This window comes from Neolamprologus brichardi, chromosome 15 (assembly GCF_056152115.1).
Source record: "Neolamprologus brichardi isolate AB-2024 chromosome 15, ASM5615211v1, whole genome shotgun sequence".
NCBI classification, from domain to species: Eukaryota; Metazoa; Chordata; class Actinopteri; order Cichliformes; family Cichlidae; genus Neolamprologus; species Neolamprologus brichardi.
In genome coordinates, this window is record NC_142118.1 from 25,489,322 (window position 1) to 25,507,729 (window position 18,408).

At 41.4% G+C, this 18,408-nt stretch overlaps 1 pseudogene; it reads left to right on the plus strand.

Moving 5' to 3' along the window:
- LOC102782143 (NACHT, LRR and PYD domains-containing protein 3-like) overlaps nt 1-18,408 on the plus strand; it is a 305,914-nt pseudogene that overhangs the window by 88,236 nt on the left and 199,270 nt on the right.

Below are 18,408 nucleotides of genomic sequence, written 5' to 3' on the forward strand. Positions count from 1 at the left end.
TGTGATCCTCCCTTTCCCCAGATTACCCTTTCTGGGTCACAAAATAAACTTTTAAGATATTTTCAGGTGAGAATGTAGCTGTGTAATGCTCAAATACCTACTTAATTTATCAAAATATCACATATTTGCAAAAGTGCTTGGACTCAGGGGCGATTTTAGCCCAAAATGAATCAAAGCACCCCCAAAGATTTCTTACTTTTTTTTTTTTTTTTTTACAATATTAGCTGTTTGTGTGACACACTGCTAAAAATATAAAAAGCATACAGTACTGTACTTGTTTGAGACGTAACATTTTAACAACAAGAGTATAGATAATCCCCCCCCCCCCCTCCCCCTCCCAAAATGGTTTGTTCCAGCTCGCCTCTCCCCAGCTCTGGCTCTAGCGCTCTTGCTGCCAGAGCGATGGTGGCTGAGACGCAGCAGAGCAGAAGTGTAAGTGCCTGGCTTAAAACAGGACGTATTAGCTGAATTTAACCTTCAGTTACTCTTTATATAGTTAGGTAGGAGTCAGACCATGTTTCTTTTTAGCTGAAAAACATTACACCAAGTAACCTGCAGTGTTGAAAGCGTGTTTTCCGACAATGTTTGCTACCCTACAATCCGTCCTGCTATGTAGTAAATTCAGCGACATTTGACTGTCCTGTTGCTTCCATTGAAATGTATACAGCCTATTTAAAATCTAAAACTTTAAATTGTCCGCAGCCTACTGTTGGTTACCACTGTCCTGTTTGAAATGGATACTAACTGACTGAATGCCCATTAACCTTATAACTCCTGTTGTGTGTGTGTGTGTGTGTGTGTGTGTGTACAGAGAGACAGCCTGGTTCATAATGGATATAAGGAAGTTTTTTCAAAAAAAGGAGCCACATTCAGGTAAAAGTGTAAAATCAAATGATCCGTCAATCAAGAATAATGTTGGATCAGTGTTTCAATATTTATATCTTTTATTAGATGTTCATGTGGTTTAGTTATTTGCCTTTTGGTTGAAAGTACACTGGAGAGGACTTTTTGTTAGCGATCTTAATATAATTTTTTTCCTATTAATGTAATTTTTCATCTAATTGAATACAATCTATTTGTGTATGATTGTCAGTCCAAAGAGGGAGAGAGGAAAGATGGGAACATGAGGAGAAAGTACAAGGCCAGAAAGAACCAGAAAACAGACAGGGAACAATGACAGGCACAACAGAAACTGTTAAACTGACAAAGAGGAAAAACCTGATTTTACTCACACAATCTGGAAGTTGTGTCCTCCCTATATTAAAGCTGCTATACAGAATCTGCAAAACAAACTGGGTTGAAACATTTTTGACCCTCTTTAACAACATTCCAACATAACATTATCATTGATTGGGGAGATTAAAATTAATGATATATTTTTATGTGGTTCAGCCACAACTCTACTAAATCCTCAGCCAGTAATAGGTAGGCCAACTTTTGGACCGTCCAGTTATCTGTGTGCACCACATTTGCGCACTATCAGCCAAACAGCCCTGGTGGAGTGAGGAGCTGTAAAGAGAAGCAGAGTGCTCTGTTTATATTCTAAAAATGTTTTAAGCTTGTTTCAAAGATTCTGTACAGCAGCTTTAAATGTTTTCCAAAAGAACACATACACTTATCAGTGTTTCTCAAACGTTTTACAGTGTGTACCACCTGATAAAATGTCAAGCTCTCCCAAGTACCACTATGAAAGCATGAAAGTCATAAATCTTACAACACAAAATTAGTATTATTAAATTAGTAAAATTAGTATCTGCAGTAAAGATTTTTTCATGCATGGTATACATTCTACCAAAGGCAAAGTTGCCTCCATTTTTATATTCTTTTTTTAATATTTTGTAATAATTTATTTGTAATAATTTATTCTGTTTTGGGAGTGTTTTGTTTCTGTATTATATTATACATACACATTAAAAGTGAATCTCTCTCCAAAAAATGCAGTCAGTTTACTTTTTACTCACTATGAGCATCATTCATTATTCTCCCCAGTAATTAAGGTAAGGGATTATATCGTGTTTTTGGAATAGCTGCCATTGACTTTATCATTGCATTTGGAAGAATTCCACCGAAAGTGTTCCCTTCCAATTTTGTTCATTGGTGGGAATATGGAGGTTGGAATCTGAATTCCAACCTAAAATCATTGCAAACAATGACCACCAGGGGGCATAGCATGATTAGGGAAAGGTTGGGAAATTTGGAATCCTTCCAAATTCTTTCTCTGGGAGGGGCTCAGAATCCCCAGCTAATTAGTGAAGTATAACTATAATTCCAAAAAATCCACAAAGTCAAATTTAAGTTTATTCATATAGTACATTTAAAACAAAAACAATTGACCAAGGTGCTGTACAATTAAGATAATCAAAATGAATAAAAACATAAGAAGACATGATAACAGTTAAGAAAAAGAATTATAAAATTAGGTTTGAGTAAGAAATAAGAGAAATAAAAGTAGTACAAACTCATTCTGATTTAAAAGCCCAAGAATAAATGTGTTTTTAGTTCCTTCTCTTCCACTGCTTCCAGCGCTCCAAAGTACTTTTAAACCTGGCAAACGAAATCATTTTATATAGATTTATTATTATTCTTTCACATGGCCCGGCGATATGAGGCGCTAATAACACACTAACTACAGATCCCATAATGTAGCGCTGCAGCCTCCTTGCCGGCTAGGCTACATTTCAGAAGATGTTTTTCACCACAGCAAAATCACAAAGTGAAGCTGTTGTGAAAGAAAATTTTATTGTGGCAGAGGAGAAAGCCAAATCAGCCCATTTATCACTCTGAGGAGCTGAATAATGAAGGTGTGCGATGTCTTGTGTCCAGACAAAATGCAGATTTTGGCAAATGACAAATTTGGCGAATGTGAACCTGAGCAGAAATACGATTGCTGATCGGGTTTGTGAGATGGTCACTGATTTAAGAACACAGTTGTGTCAAAGAAGCAAAGACTTTATTGCACACTCTCTTGCTGTGGATGAATGTACAGACTTGATGGACATTGCACAGCTGGCCATCATCTGTGGAGTGGAGTACAATTTGCAGGACAAGGACATTAAATCGATGCACTGGACAACGACAGGAAAGGTTTTAAAAATGTCTGTCAAACTGTAACCGACATGCCCTGGGACAAACTTTTTGGACTTATAATAGATGGAGTGCCGGTGTTATGCGGTGAAAAAAGTGGAGTAGTCAGCAGGATGTGAGTAAAGATGCAGGAGGTTAACAGACTGGTTAACTGGTTAACAGAATACTGCATCATGAACCAGGAAACGCTGTGTGGTAAAGTCTTGAAAATGGAGAATGTAATGATCACCGTGACACAAACCGTAAATTTTATCCGAGCTAAAGGTTTAAATCACCGTCAATTTCAGTCTTTTATGTGGAAAATAGATTCAGTTTGCAGACATACCTTATCATATAGAGGTTCATTGGCTGAGTTGGGGAAAAGTTCTCAACAGAGTTTTTGAGCTCAGCAAGGAAACCTGTCAGTTCATGGACATGGCATGTATGACGCGATGAAGGCATTTCAAGTGAAGCTGTCACAAATGCACCAGTGCCTGACTTTTTGAACCAAGTCGGCACACTTTGCTGATAAACTGAGCAAACTGTTCACTGAGTTCACTAAGTTATAAATTTTTGTGTTTAAAAAACATTGTTTTAGTGTGTCAGTAAATATTTATCTTGTTTGGCCTGCGACCTAAAGTGTGCCTTGAGTTTTTGCACCCTGTGAAATTGAGTTTGACACCCCTGATCTACGGTATCAAAGGCAGCACTGAGGTCTAATAATATTAAAATCGCAAAATCTCTCAAGTCAGTAAAAGTTAAAAGGTCATTAGAAACTTTTAAAATAGCAGTTTCAGTGCTCTGGTGCATTTTAAAACTAGACTGAAATACTTCACCAATGCCATACAAAGGTCTGGAGCTGACGGGGGATAACTTTCTCCAGGACTTTAGAAAGAAAGGGCAGTTTAGAAATTGGTCTGTAGTTGGATAAAACTGCTGGATCCAGGTTATGTTTTTTTAAGAATAGGTTCCACCACAGAATGGTTGAAGTCAGCAGGGACACACACAAACTGAAGACTGCTATTGACAATAGAAAGCAAACACATACCCACAGTGTCAAAAACATCTTCCAACGACTTTCTTTAAACAAGATGGAACAATATTCAGCGTACATCTTGTGGGTTTCAAATTGTTGACTTCTTCACTCAGTAATGGAAAGGACAAGGGCTCAAAATGATCAAATGCAACTGAAGCTGCCGTATGAACAGATGGGTCGGTAGTAGGAGGGATAATATGAGACCTGATATCTGCAATCCTATTAATGAAGAATTTCAGTAAGTTTTCACGTTGCTTTTGATGCTGCATGGGGAGCTGCAGTAGGTGGATTAATAACAGAATTAATCATGCTGAATAAAATATGAGGTTTGTGACAGTTATTAGACACAATCTTGTAGAAATACTTTTTGCTGCTCTTAAAGCCTTCTGATAATTTATCAAAGATTCTCTAAGTACATTAAACCTGAAGTCTGTCTTTTTTTTCCATTTTCGCTCAGCTTTTCTACACATCTGAGTTCTCTGGGAGCATTATTATACCAAAGCTGGGTTTTAGATTTTAGACAACTGGTTTTGAGTGGAGCAATGAAAATGCTTTATCCCGAAGCCAAAATCTAAATCCAAATTCCAATAACACACTCGATCATAACAAAACCTTTTTCTTTTTTTCAAGTACACAATCCCAAATGCCAACATTTGCATCTTAAATCCACTAATAAACTCTTTAATACCAAGAGTTATATCTCAGTTCCAAGATCTAAATCTCAAATACCAATAGCTGTGTCACTGTGAAAAATTTTAAAATTAATTGCAAACACCTGATGAGTATCTTTTGATGTACATTTAATAACATATTGCAATAAGGAGAAACCAGAGAAACGTGGCCTTGATGTCTTTTATACAAACACACAGACAAAAGTATTCAGCAACATTTGGGTTGTGAGGTTCACATAGCTGTCACTTACAGATTTATATCTCGAATCCTCCCTACTTGCTCCCTGATAAGGAGGAGCCCCGATATCTGTTTTACATCTCACATGAACTTACAATGCCCCAACTGTGTTTGTGTATCTGTGTGTGATAGAGTATAAAGACACATTTATTCTACAGACATATAAATGAGTAAGACTAAGTGACTAACTGAAGTTTACTAATACTAAAGTGATCAATACATAACAAAATGAATTTTCAATTACATTATCAAGGTTCCAAGAACATCTCATGAAAACTAACAAAATAATGAAAACTAGAAATAAAAAAAAAATGTTAACGGAAATAGAAATAAAAACAAGACTGTGACAAATGGACAACTAACTAAAACTGAAATGACCGTTCACAAAACTAACTAAAATTAACTGAATTTATAGAGAAAATATGTTTAGTTTTTGTTCACGTGTGTGTGTCATACATTAGTCTAGGGCAGAGGTAGGGAACTCCAGGCCTCGAGAGCCGGTGTCCTACAGGTTTTAGATGTGTCCTTGACCTAACACAGCTGATTTAAATGGCTAAATTAGCTTTGAAGTTCTCCAGAGGCCTGGTAATGAACTAATCATTTGATTCAGGTGTGGCAACCCAGGGTGAGATCTAAAACCTGCAGAACACCGGCTCTTGAGGACTAACGTTTCCTACGCCTGGTCTAGGGGGAAAATGAACTGTAGTTTCCATTTTTTTTCTTGCTTTGTCTCATTATGCCAGCAGGTGGCAAGTACCTCGGTCGAGTCGTCTGTGTTGCCGCTCCGTCCACGCGTAGCATCATGTCAGCAAAAGTCAAGAGAAAGCGCTAGAGTCAAATTTGGGATTTCTCTGAATATGTGTTTTGGATAAAAGCAAGTGTCTTTTAGTGGAAAGAGATAAAAATTTGTGGGACATTTCTAAAGGGGAAAAATCCCACAAACCTTAAAGTGCACTTGAAAAGTTCGCAAAAGAAGGCTAAACTAGCTTATCTTGAGAAGGTAAGTGTGCACGCCCAAGCCCAAGGTTGGTCCATTCGCAGCAACATCACAAGCGAGAGGAAGCGTTGGTGAATATGTTTATTGAGATTAGGATACCTACACAACTGTGTGAGCTAATGGTCTGATTGGGGCCAAGATGGATATAGCAAAGCAGAAATTGAAAGAACTAATAAAAGAAGCGAGGAAGCTAACTCTGTGTGTAGATGGCTGGAGAAAAAGGGGATTAACAGGATCTTTCATGGGTGTTTCCGCTTGTTTTACCACCCACCTGGGCCAGGTCCATGATGCTTTGCTTAACGTGCAACGAATGGAGCACCCACATACCAGGGAAGCCATCGCCCGCTGCACTGATCAGACATTAGAAGAGTGGGCTGTAGGGAAAGAGAAGGTGCTGCTCGTTGTAATCAATAATGGGGCCAACATCGTCAAGGCTGCACGGCTTCTTCAGAATCGCATGTAAACTGATTGATACCAACGGTTCTCAGGATGAGCAAAGAGCTGATGGAAAGAGCCAAGATAAAACTGTGGATAGAGTCTGAGTCGGAGGAGTCAGACATTGAGTGTGAGGAATGTGGAATACTTGGTGAGTGTTCCACAGACCTGGGAGCTTGAGGGTCATGCACAGTATCTTATCTTTTCCCAGGACTGCGCTCTTCTGGACAGAGATCTCCGATGTTGTTCCCGGGATCTGCTGGAGCCACTCGCTTAGCTTGGGAGTCACCGCACCTAGTGTTCCGATTACCACTGGGACCACCGTTACCTTCACCCTCCACATCCTCTCGAGCTCTTCTCTGAGCCCTTGGTATTTCTCCAGCTTCTCGTGTTCCTTCTTCCTGATGTTGCTGTCATTCGGAACCGCTACGTCTATCACTACGGCCGTCTGCTTCGTTTGTCTACCACCACTATGTCTGGCTGGTTAGCCACCACCATTTTGTCCGTCTGTATCTGGAAGTCCCACAGGATCTTAGCTTGGTCATTCTCCACCACCCTTGAGGATATCTCCCATTTTGACCTCAGAACTTCCAGGCCATACTCGGCACAGATGTTCCTGTACACTATGCCAGCCACTTGGTTATGGTGTTCCATGTATGCCCTGCCTGCTAGCATCTTGCACCCTGCTGTTATGTGCTGGATTGTTTCGGGGGCATCTTTACACAGCCTGCACCTGGGGTCTTGTCTGGTGTGATAGACTCCAGCCTCTATGGATCTTGTACTCAGAGCTTGTTTATGTGCTGCTATGATTAGCGCCTCTGTGCTGTCTTTCAGTCCAGCTTTGTCCAGCCACTGGTAGGATTTCTGGATATCAGCCACTTCCTCTATCTGCCAGAGGTACATACCGTGCAGGGGCCTGTCCTTCCATGATGGTTCCTCGTCTTCCTCCTCTTTCTTGGGTTTCTGCTGCCTGAGGTATTCACTGAGCACTCGGTCAGTTGGGGCCATCTTCATGATGTATTTGTGGATTTTCGTTGTCTCATCCTGGACTCTGGTGCTGACACTCACCAGTCCCCGGCCTCCTTCCTTCCGCTTAGCATATAGCCTCAGGGTGCTGGACTTGGGGTGAAACCCTCCATGCATGGTAAGGAGCTTTCTTTTCTTTATGTTAGTAACTTCTATCTCCTCCTTTGGCCAACTTATTATACCAGGTGGATACCTGATCACGGGCAGGGCGTAGGTGTTGATAGCCCGGATCTTGTTCTTACCGTTCAGCTGACTCCTCAGGACTTGCCTGACCTTCTGCAGGTACTTGGTGGTTGCAGCTTTCCTAGCAGCCTCTTCATGGTTCCCATTCACCTGCGGGATCCCCAGGTACTTGTAACTGTCCTCTATGTCTGCAATGTTACCTTCTGGTAGTTCGATCCCCTCAGTTCTGACTACGTTCCCTCTCTTTGTTACCATCCGCCTACACTTCTCCAGTACGAATGACATCCCGATGTCATTGCTGTATATCCTAGTTATGTGGATCGGTGAATCGATGTCTCGTTCATTCTTGGCATACAGCTTGATGTCATCCATGTACAGGTGGTGGCTGACAACTGCTCTGTTCCGTAGTCAGCATCCATAGCCAGTCTTGTTAATGATCTCACTGAGGGGGTTCAGGCCTATGCAGAACAGCAGAGGGGCTAGAGCATCTCGTTGGTATATCCCACACTTAATGGTGATTTGTGCTATGGGCTTGAAGTTGGCCTAGTGTTGTACGCCACATCCCCATTGAGTTCCTGATGAAGGCTCTTAGGGTCCTGTTAATTGTACAATTCTAGGCATTCCAGTATCCAGCTGTGGGGCATTGAGTCATAGGCCTTCTTGTAATCAATCTAGGCAGAGCACAATTTGGTCCTGCAGTCTCGGTTGACTGTTCTGTCTACCAGTAGCTGGTGTTTGTTTGTTTGTTTACTATGTGCAGTCAAAGGTTGCAGATCTCCGAACACAGCTGGAATCCATAGCTGTGCTTGCATTTTCACCTGCTGGACATCACTACCTGACAAGTTTAATTTTCTTCAGAACATTGCAGAGGCTGTGTTCGGAGATCTGCAACCTTTGACCCCACATAGTCAAGCTTTTCAGTTCAATCAGCTGCATTTCGATGTCCTCTGTGTCCAGCCAGTTAATCCAAGGCCTTATTGACAGTATTTGGCTCTACATATCTGTGTGAGCAGATTTTCTCTCACACAAAGAGTGTCCTCAGGCAGCCGTCTGAATGCTGGACAATTGGAGACCTGTGTCTCTGAGTGGGAGACCAGAGATCACATTGACATGTGTATCTCTGTATTGTTGGGCGATCGTGGCTCAAGAGTTGGGAGTTTGCCTTGTAATCGGAAGGTTGCCGAGGGACTAGTAAAGCGCTATACAAATACAGGCCATTTACCATTTTTACCATTTAACAAACATGCCATATTGGCCCAGTTTATTTTTCTGATCATTGTTGTGAGGAGACCATAAATAGCATTTACATTTTCTGTTGTAGAGTTCATTTGCTGTTATGGAGTTCTTGTTATGGATAAAGTGTCTTTTTTTTGTTTCAAAATGGTTGATAACGATTCGCTGATAGCTGCCAACATCTGCAAACAAATATAATTCTATAAAGTTGTTCTACATAGTGTGTAACTCTCCATATAGAGTGTTATTAAATTTATTGCTAATGCAGTCATATGGCACATTGACTTCCGAGGAAATTTTAGACGTCACTCATCATCAGAAAGGTTGCCGACCCTTGACACAGACATTAATCTCAATTCCAAGAAAGCAATCTCTAATTCCAAAATCTTTCTCAGTTCCAGCAATACAATCGCAGATACCAAAAATTGTATCTGAGTTCTAAGATATCAATCTGTAATACCATAAATGTTATCTCAATTCCAAGAAAACAATCCCAAGTTTCAAGAGCTTCATCTCAATTCCAAGAAGTCAATCTCTAATACCATAAATTTTATCTCAATTCCATGAACACAATCCCAAGTTTCAAGAGCTTCATCTCAATTCCAAGAAGTCAATCTCTAATACCATAAATGTTATCTCAATTCCAAGAACACAATCCCAGGTTTCAGGAGCTTCATCTCTATTCCAAGAAGTCAATCTCTAATACCATAAAGGTTATCTCAATTCCAAGAACGCAATCCCAAGTTTCAAGAGCTTCATCTCAATTCCAAGAAGTCAATCTCTAATACTATAAAGGTTATCTCAATTCCAAGAACACCATCCCAGGTTTCAAGAGCTTCATCTCAATTCCAAGAAGTCAATCTCTAATACCATAAAGGTTATCTCAATTCCAAGAACGCAATCCCAAGTTTCAAGAGCTTCATCTCAATTCCAAGAAAGCAATCTGTAATAACAATTTTTTTCCCAATTCCAAGCACACAATCCCAAATACCAAAAACTGTATCTGAGTTCCAAAGAAGCAATCTCTAATACCACAAACATTATCTCAATTACAAGAAATCAATCTCTAATATCAAAAACCTTTTCTCAGTTGCAAGAACACACAATCTCAAATACCAAGAGCTGTATCTTAGGTTCTCTTGCTGCCATGGCTGAATTTGTCCTGTATGTTTACAGTTTTTCCCAATTGTTTGCACACAATTACTTGTACTTCAAACACAATGACTACAACATGTAACTGATGCACCAACCCACTGAACCAATTCTGATAAACTACAAGCACAATTCCTGCTTTGCACTCAAATTGCAGCTTTTAAAACACACTTTTTTCAAAACACTACACATAATTTCTGCATTTGGCAAATTTTTTATGAGGAAAGTCTATTGTTTGCACAAGAAACACACTGTCATTAAAAATTGTAAACTCTGTTGCTCTACTTTGCATATTAACTTATCACATGGGTAAACACCTTTTACACATAATTGCGATTAAGAAATCAGAGCTTTATAAAAGAGCAACAGGTGAGCTCTTCTGTTTTGGAGCAATGGATGCCAACATTGGAAACATTGGAACATTGGAAAAAGGCAGAGCCAGAGGAATGAAGAGGAGGAGAATAGGGAGGATGAGGACAATGAAGGCCGAGGAACGTAATCTCCGAGGAGATCAAAACCACTACAAAGAGATGGCTACAGTGGAGCACCAGTTCATCTTCACTGATGAGGATGGATTCAACCTCATGAAAAGTTGAAGGTGGGGAAGGAATGCCATTGGCCAGCGTGCCATTGTTGAAGTCTCTGGCCAGCATGGTGAGACCATCACAATATGTGAAGCAACTATTGTGCCATCCATCAGCAAGCTACCCTTGGCCCCTACAACACTGCCCATCTGATAACATTCCTGGAAATCCAACACAACACAGTCATTCCACCAGATTAGATAGTTGGCCCAGTGAAGATCAGCTATCTTGTCATTTGGGACAACGTAAGGTTCCACTGGGCAGCTCTGGTTTGTGACTGGTTCACTGTCCACCCATGCTTTTTAGAGGTGAACCATGTCAGCATATGTATATGTATGCATATATAAAAAATAATAATAATTACCCACTGACCGTAAGGGTGGTCAATCCTTTAAGCTCCGGTCCTCTACCAGAGATCTGGGAACTTAAGGGGTCTTGTGCAGTATTTTAGCTGTTCCCAGGACTGCGCTCTTCTGGACAGAGATCCTCGATGTTGTTCCCGAGATCTGCTGGAGCCACTCGCCTAGCTTGGGAGTCACTGCACCTAGTGTTCCAATTGCCATTGGGACCACCGTTACCTTCACCCTCTACATCTTCTTATGATCTTCTCTGAGCCCTTGGTATTTTTTTCGAGCTTCTTGTGTTCCTTCTTCCTGATGTTGCTGTCATTTGTCACCGCTACATCAATCACTATGGCCATCTGCTTCTGTTTGTCTACTATCACTATGTCGGGTTGGTTAGCCCCCACCATTTTGTCCGTCTGTATCTGTAAGTCCCACAGGATCTTAGCTTGGTCACTCTCCACCATCCTAGGGGGTGTCTCCCATTTTGACCTCAGGACTTTATGGCTGTATTCGGCACAGATGGTTATGGCGTTCCATGTATGCCTTGCCTGCTAGCATCTAGCACCCTGCTGTTATGTGCTGGATTGTTTCAGGGGCATCTTTACACAGCCTGCACCTGGGGTCTTGTCTGGTGTGATAGATCCCAGCCTCTATGGATCTTTTGCTCAGAGCTTGTTCCTGTGCTGCTATGATTAGTGCCTCCATGCTGTCTTTGAGTTCAGCTTTGTCCTTCCGCTTAGCATACAGCCTCAGGGTGCTGGAGTTGGGGTGAAACCCTCCATTCATGGTCTGGAACTTGTCTTGATGTTAGTGGCTTCCATCTCCTCCTTTGGCCAGCTTATTATCTCAGCAGGGTACCTGATCACGGGTGTTAATAGCCTGGATCTTTTTCTTACATTCAGCTGACTCCTTAGGATTTGCTTGAGCCTCTACAGCACATGTGTCAAACTCAAGGCCCGCGGGCCACATCCGGACTGGCGTACATTTATATCCGGCCCGCGAGATCATTTTATATAGATTTGTTATTATTGTTATGCATGGCCCGGCGATATGAAGTGCTAATAACACACGAACAACAGATCCCATAATGCAGCGCTGCAGCCTCTTTGCCGGCTAGGCTACCTGGGAACATTCCTGTGTCAATCAAGTCAAACTTCTGTTATTGCGAAGCTAGCCCCTCACAATGGCAAAGAGAAAAGTTGATTCTGAAAACAGAGCGCTTTGGGGTCCATAGGGACTAAATAAAGCGCTATATAAATACAGGCCTTCAAGCTGGCTGTAGTTAAACCTTTACTCAAAAAGCCATCTCTAGACCCAGCAGTCTTAGCTAATTATAGGCCAATCTCCAACCTTCCTTTCATATCAAACATCCTTGAAAGAGTAGTTGTCAAACAGCTAACTGATCATCTGCAGAGGAATGGCTTATTTGAAGAGTTTCAGTCAGGTTTCAGAGTTCATCACAGCACAGAAACAGCTTTAGTGAAGGTTACAAATGATCTTCTTATGGCCTCTGACAGTGGACTCATCTCTGTGCTTGTCCTGCTAGACCTTAGTGCAGCATTCGATACTGTTGACCAAAATATCCTATTAGAGCGATTAGAACATGCTGTAGGTATTACAGGTACTGCGCTGCAGTGGTTTGTATCATATCTATCTAATAGACTCCAATTTGTACATGTAAATGGAGAGTCCTCTTCACACACTGAGGTTAATTATGGAGTTCCACAGGGTTCAGTGCTAGGACCAATTCTGTTTACACTATACATGCTTCCCCTAGGTAGCATCATTAGAAGACATAGCATACATTTTCACTGCTATGCAGATGACACCCAGCTTTATCTATCTATGAAGCTAGATAACACACACCAATTAGTTAAACTGCAGGAATGTCTTAAAGACATAAAGACCTGGATGGCCGCTAACTGCTTCTTAATTCAGATAAAACTGAGGTTATTGTACTCGGCCCTTAAAATCTTAGAAATATGGCATCTAACCAGATTCTTACTCTGGATGGCATTACCTTGGCCTCCAGTAACGCTGTGAGGAACCTTGGAGTCATTTTTGACCAGGACATGTCCTTCAACGCACATATTAAACAAATATGTAAGACTGCTTTCTTCCATTTGCGCAACATCTCTAAAATTAGAAGTATCCTGTCTCAGAGTGACGCTGAAAAACTAGTTCATGCATTTATTACTTCCAGGCTGGACTACTGCAATTCATTATTATCAGGATGTCCAAAAAACTCGCTGAAAAGCCTTCAGCTAATCCAAAATGCTGCATCAAGAGTACTGACAAGGACTAGAAAGAGAGAGCATATTTCTCCTGTTTTGGCTTCCCTTCATTGGCTTCCTGCTAAATCCAGAATTGAATTCAAAATCCTGCTCCTCACATACAAGCTCTTAAAATATCAGGCCCCATCTTATCTTAATGACCTTGTAGTACCATATCACCCTATTAGAGCACTTCGCTCTCGCTCTGAAGAACTACTGGTTGTTCCTAGAGTATTGTAGCGATGGTTAAATGTTATTTTACAGTGACATGTTGGTTATCTCTGCACACTGTTGTTATTTCTTTAAGATACATGTTTGGTTGTGCTGCAGGAAAAAGGGAGTTAATGTGTGCAGGAAGGGGAGGGGGGTCCTTGTTGTTGTGTGACTGTGCGGGGCTGAAGTGAGGTGTTGTACGAGAGCACTCTCTCCGGAGTTAACGGCCCGTTTGCCTGTGTTACCGAATAAACGGACAAACTGAGATCCAAACGTCTGGTTCTTGTGAATGTTACAGTATTTAAAAGTAGAATGGGAGGGAGAGCCTTCAGTTTTCAGGCCCCTCTTCTGTGGAACCAGCTTCCAGTTTGGATTCAGGAGACAGACACTATCTCTACTTTTAAGATTAGGCTTAAAACTTTCCTTTTTGCTAAAGCATATAGTTAGGGCTGGACCAGGTGACCCTGAATCCTCCCTTAGTTATGCTGCAATAGATGTAGGCTGCCGGGGATTCCCATGATGCATTGAGTTTTTCCTTTCCAGTCACCTTTCTCACTCACTATGTATTAATAGACCTCTCTGCATTGAATCATATCTGTTATTAATCTCTGTCTCTCTTTCACAGCATGTCTTTTATCCTGTCTTCCTTCTCTCACCCCAACCGGTCGCAGCAGATGGCCCCGCCCCTCCCTGAACCTGGTTCTGCCAGAGGTTTCTTCCTGTTAAAAGGGAGTTTTTCCTTCCCACTGTCGCCAAAGTGCTTGCTCATAGGGGGTCACATGATTGTTGGATTTTTCTCTGTATCTATGAAGCTCCTTGCGGTGACCTTTGTTGTGATTTGGCTCTATATAAATAAAATTGAATTGAATTGAATTGAATTGAACAACACCTGGTTTTATCACACAGTCTACCTGTGTCTGACATGGAAGTGTCTGACACTGCCTTTTCTGACCTTATGACTGCATTATTTGATTATGTGTTTTCGCGCACTACAGTTCAAACCAGCGCTGCTGTTCAACGCTGTCGGTTTATTAACCCTTCCACTGCTTCTTTTAGCCAGCTGTCTGTCCCCTCTGATCTCACTCCGTTGGACACAGAGAACCCAAGCTCCTGGTTTCAATCCACTTGCATAACTATTCTGGACTCTGTGGCACCATTAAAAACCAGGAAGCCTTGGTTTAATGACGGCACTCGGGCTGTGAGGAGGGGGTGTCATAGAGCTGAACGCAGATGGAAGAGGGACAAGTTGCAGGTGTGTCTTGAAATCCTAAAGGACCGCTGGCGCCTCTATCAGGATACGGTCAAAGAGGCAAAAAGAATATACTTCTCTAAGATCATTTCATTCAACAGTCACAATCCACATGTGTTATTTAACTCTATTGACATTTAAGACTATTGACTTAGTCTTAAATGCTCCACAAAGCGGCTGTTTGGAGGCCTCTCATAAACTGTCTAATGATTTTTATGTGATTTTTCATTAAGAAAGTTGCAGCCACGCAGGCTCTCATTTCTTCTCCTGAGTCTGACCCCTCTGTTTTAATCCCTTGCTCTGCTGTTTTTAACCAGTTCGAACCTGTGACTCTTTTGTAGGGGATGTAGTTGACCACCTGAGGCCCTCTGGTTCTCCAAATAATCCTGTCCTACTATGACTTTTTAAGGAGATGTTTCCTAGCATAGAAACAGCAGTTATAAACAGCAGCTTTAAACAGCAGTTTAATATCTGGTGTAGTCCCTGCTAATTTCAAGCATGCAGTGGTACAACCCCTGTTTAAGAAACCTGCCCTGGACCACACTATGTTGGCTAACAACAGGCCTATCTCCAAGTTGTCTTTTATGTCTAAAATCTTAGAGAAAATCCTAAGATTTTAGACATAAAACCTGTGATTCTGGCAATTATGTTGTTCTTGACCTCCTTGACCTAAAGGCTTCCTTTGACACTGTAGACCACAATATTTTACTGTCTTGCTTACACCATTTTGCAGGTATTCGTGGTACTGCTTTGAATTGTTTTAGGTCTTATCTTTCTGAAAAAAAACTTTTAGGGTTAACTTTGGAAGGCACGAGTCCTTTTCTGCTTCTCTTCATTTTGGGGTCCCGCAGGGCTCAATTTTAGGGTCTGCTTTTTTTTAAAGAAATTATATTTACATCCCCTGGGAATTATTCTCAGAAGGCATGGCATATCCTTCCACTATTAGGCTGATGACTGTCAGATTTATCTGCCCCTCAAGCAGAAAGATGCCTTCTCTGTTTAGCAACGTTTAGCATGTCTAGAAGACATTAAATCTTGGATGTCCCTAAATTTCTTAAGATGTATTTCAAGCAAAGCTGAAGTGATTGTGTTTGGTCCTAGCAGACCTTGTGATTGATCCGCTATTGACTTGGGACCCCTGGCATTTTAAACCTGTTGTTCCTAACATGGGTTTTAAGATGGACAGTGATTTTAAGTTGGACACTCAAATTAGTGCTACAGTCAAGTCCAGTTTTCATCACCTAAGGCGATTGGCAAAGGTAAGACCTATTTTATCCGGGTCGCATTTTGAAACAGTAATCCATGCTTTTATTTCATCTTGTTAAGATTACCTTAATGCATTGTATTTTTGAGTTAGTCAGTTAGTCAGAAGTTAGTCTTCTCTCTCATCTGCAGCTGGTACAAAATTCTGCTGCACGACTTTTAACCAGAACTCGTAAAAGAGAACATAACTCCCATCCTCGCTTCACTCCAGCCTGTATATTTTAGAATTCATTTTAAAATTCTAATGTTCATTTTTTAATGTTTAAATAGTCTTGCCCCACCTTACCTCTCTGAGCTTCTTCATCCTCACTCACCCCCCAGGTTTCTCAGGTCAACTGACAAGCTGCTCCTGGAGGTGCCCAGGTCAAAGAGAGAGCTCACAGGGGACAGGGCCTTCTCTATTGCTGCTCCTAATCTTTGGAACAATCTGCCCCAGCACATTAGAGAGGCCCCTTCACTGTCCACTTTGTCCACAAATCTGAGGCCATGGTTCTCAGCTGGAAAAGGGTGGAGTTCCCCTTCCCGGGTCGGGGATGAGTGGAGGAGTTCAAGTATCTCGGGGTCTTGTTTGCGAGTGATAAGAGAAGGGAGCCGGAGATCGACAGGCGGATTGATGTTGTGGCTGCACTGATGCGAACGCTGCATGAGTCCATCGTGGTGAAGAGGGAGCTGAGTGTAAAAGCGAAGCTCTCAATTTACCGGTCGATCTACGTCCCTACCCTCACCTATGGCCACGAGCTGTGGGTAGTGACCGAAAGAACGAGATCTCGGATACAAGTGGCGGAAATGAGCTTCCTCCAAAGGGTGGCTGGCCTCTCCCTTAGAGATAGGGTGAGGAGTTCAGCCATCTTTCGATACATCGAAAGGAGCCAGCTGGGGTGGTTCGGGCATCTGACAAGGATGCCTCCTGGGTGAGGAGTTCTGGGCATGTCCCACTGGGAGGAGGCCCCGGGGCAGACCCAGGACACACTGGAGAGATTATATATCTCTCGGCTGGCCTGGGAATGCCTTGGTGTTTCCCCGGATAAGCTGGAGGAGGTGGCTGGGGAGAGGGAGGGCTTCAATCCTTAGGCTGCTGCCCCTGCGACCTGGCCCCGTATAAAGTGGAAGAAGATGGATAGATGGATGGATGGATGGAATGGATACCAGAGTCCAATTCCTAATTCTTCTGGGTTTTTTTTTATCCCAATCCCTGGAGAGCTTCCAATTTTATAATACAAATCAATAATTCTTTCAATGTTTCCACTCTAATCCCTAGAGATTCCACTTATTGAAAATAAATTATTAATCCTTCCAAGATACTAATGATTATTTCCTCTGTACGCAGCTTATCTTTGGAAACTGGGGTCTTTTGTTCTTTCTGTTGTTCTTCCTGTAAGAATGTCAGATATGTGCCAGTGTGTTAGATCTACATCTGTTTGATTAATACAGCTGCAAAGTGTTGCTCACGATGAATCACCCTTTGGTCAACTTAAGAGCCTACAAGATGAATATCCTACAGAAGAACCTTGCAGGCAAAAGCTGTTTGTCTTTGTTATACAGAGATATATTCAATAATATATCAAATTTATTTGAGTAATTTATGTGCATTTTCTTACCACTAACTGAACTTTTAGGTGCACATTGGAAATTAATTGTTTCATGGACTTGGTGTATGATTAATGGTCTTGTGGATCAGCTTATTGAGTGAGTTGGCATCTGCAACCCTCAACCTGCTGCCCCAGCATGCAACAGCGAAGAGGATGGCACTGGCCACAACAGACTCATAGAAAATCCTCAGCCATCTCAGAAAATAGATATGACTTAGCCCCTCGATACTGCAGAGGTGTTTGTAACCCAATCCAATTTATTTTCAATGTGTACTTATATTTACAGTGTCACAGCAGATACACAGGATCACAGGTATCTGCTGATGACTCTGCTCAGACCACATGACAAAAGGAGTCCAGTATGGCATACGTCACCCTCAATAATGCATCCAACCACGGCACCCCGCAAAGATTGACTTGGTGACACAGTTCGATATTTTTTTGATACAAAAAAAATGTTCATGCCTTTTTCATTTTTCAAAATTATATATATATATATATATATATATATATATATATATATATATATATATATATATTTGAACTCAAAAGTACAGTTTTTAAATTTAATGTTGCTGAAACAAACAAACAAAAAATCTATCTGATTGAGATAGATCTTTGGAAAAGAGAGTTTATTACACAGAAATGGCTCTTTCCAAAATAAAAGCTATACTATACCCTTCTTCTGGGCTATATTCTCAGAAGCATATTAAACATATCAGGTCCCCATAAGGAGATTCATGTGCTAACGGCTGTCTAAATGACTCGGGTAAAGTTTGTAGCATGCATGCTTGTTGTTTTTGTCTGCTTCCACTTGTCTTTGCACTAGGATGATGTCGGAGTAAATGTGCAGTCACAT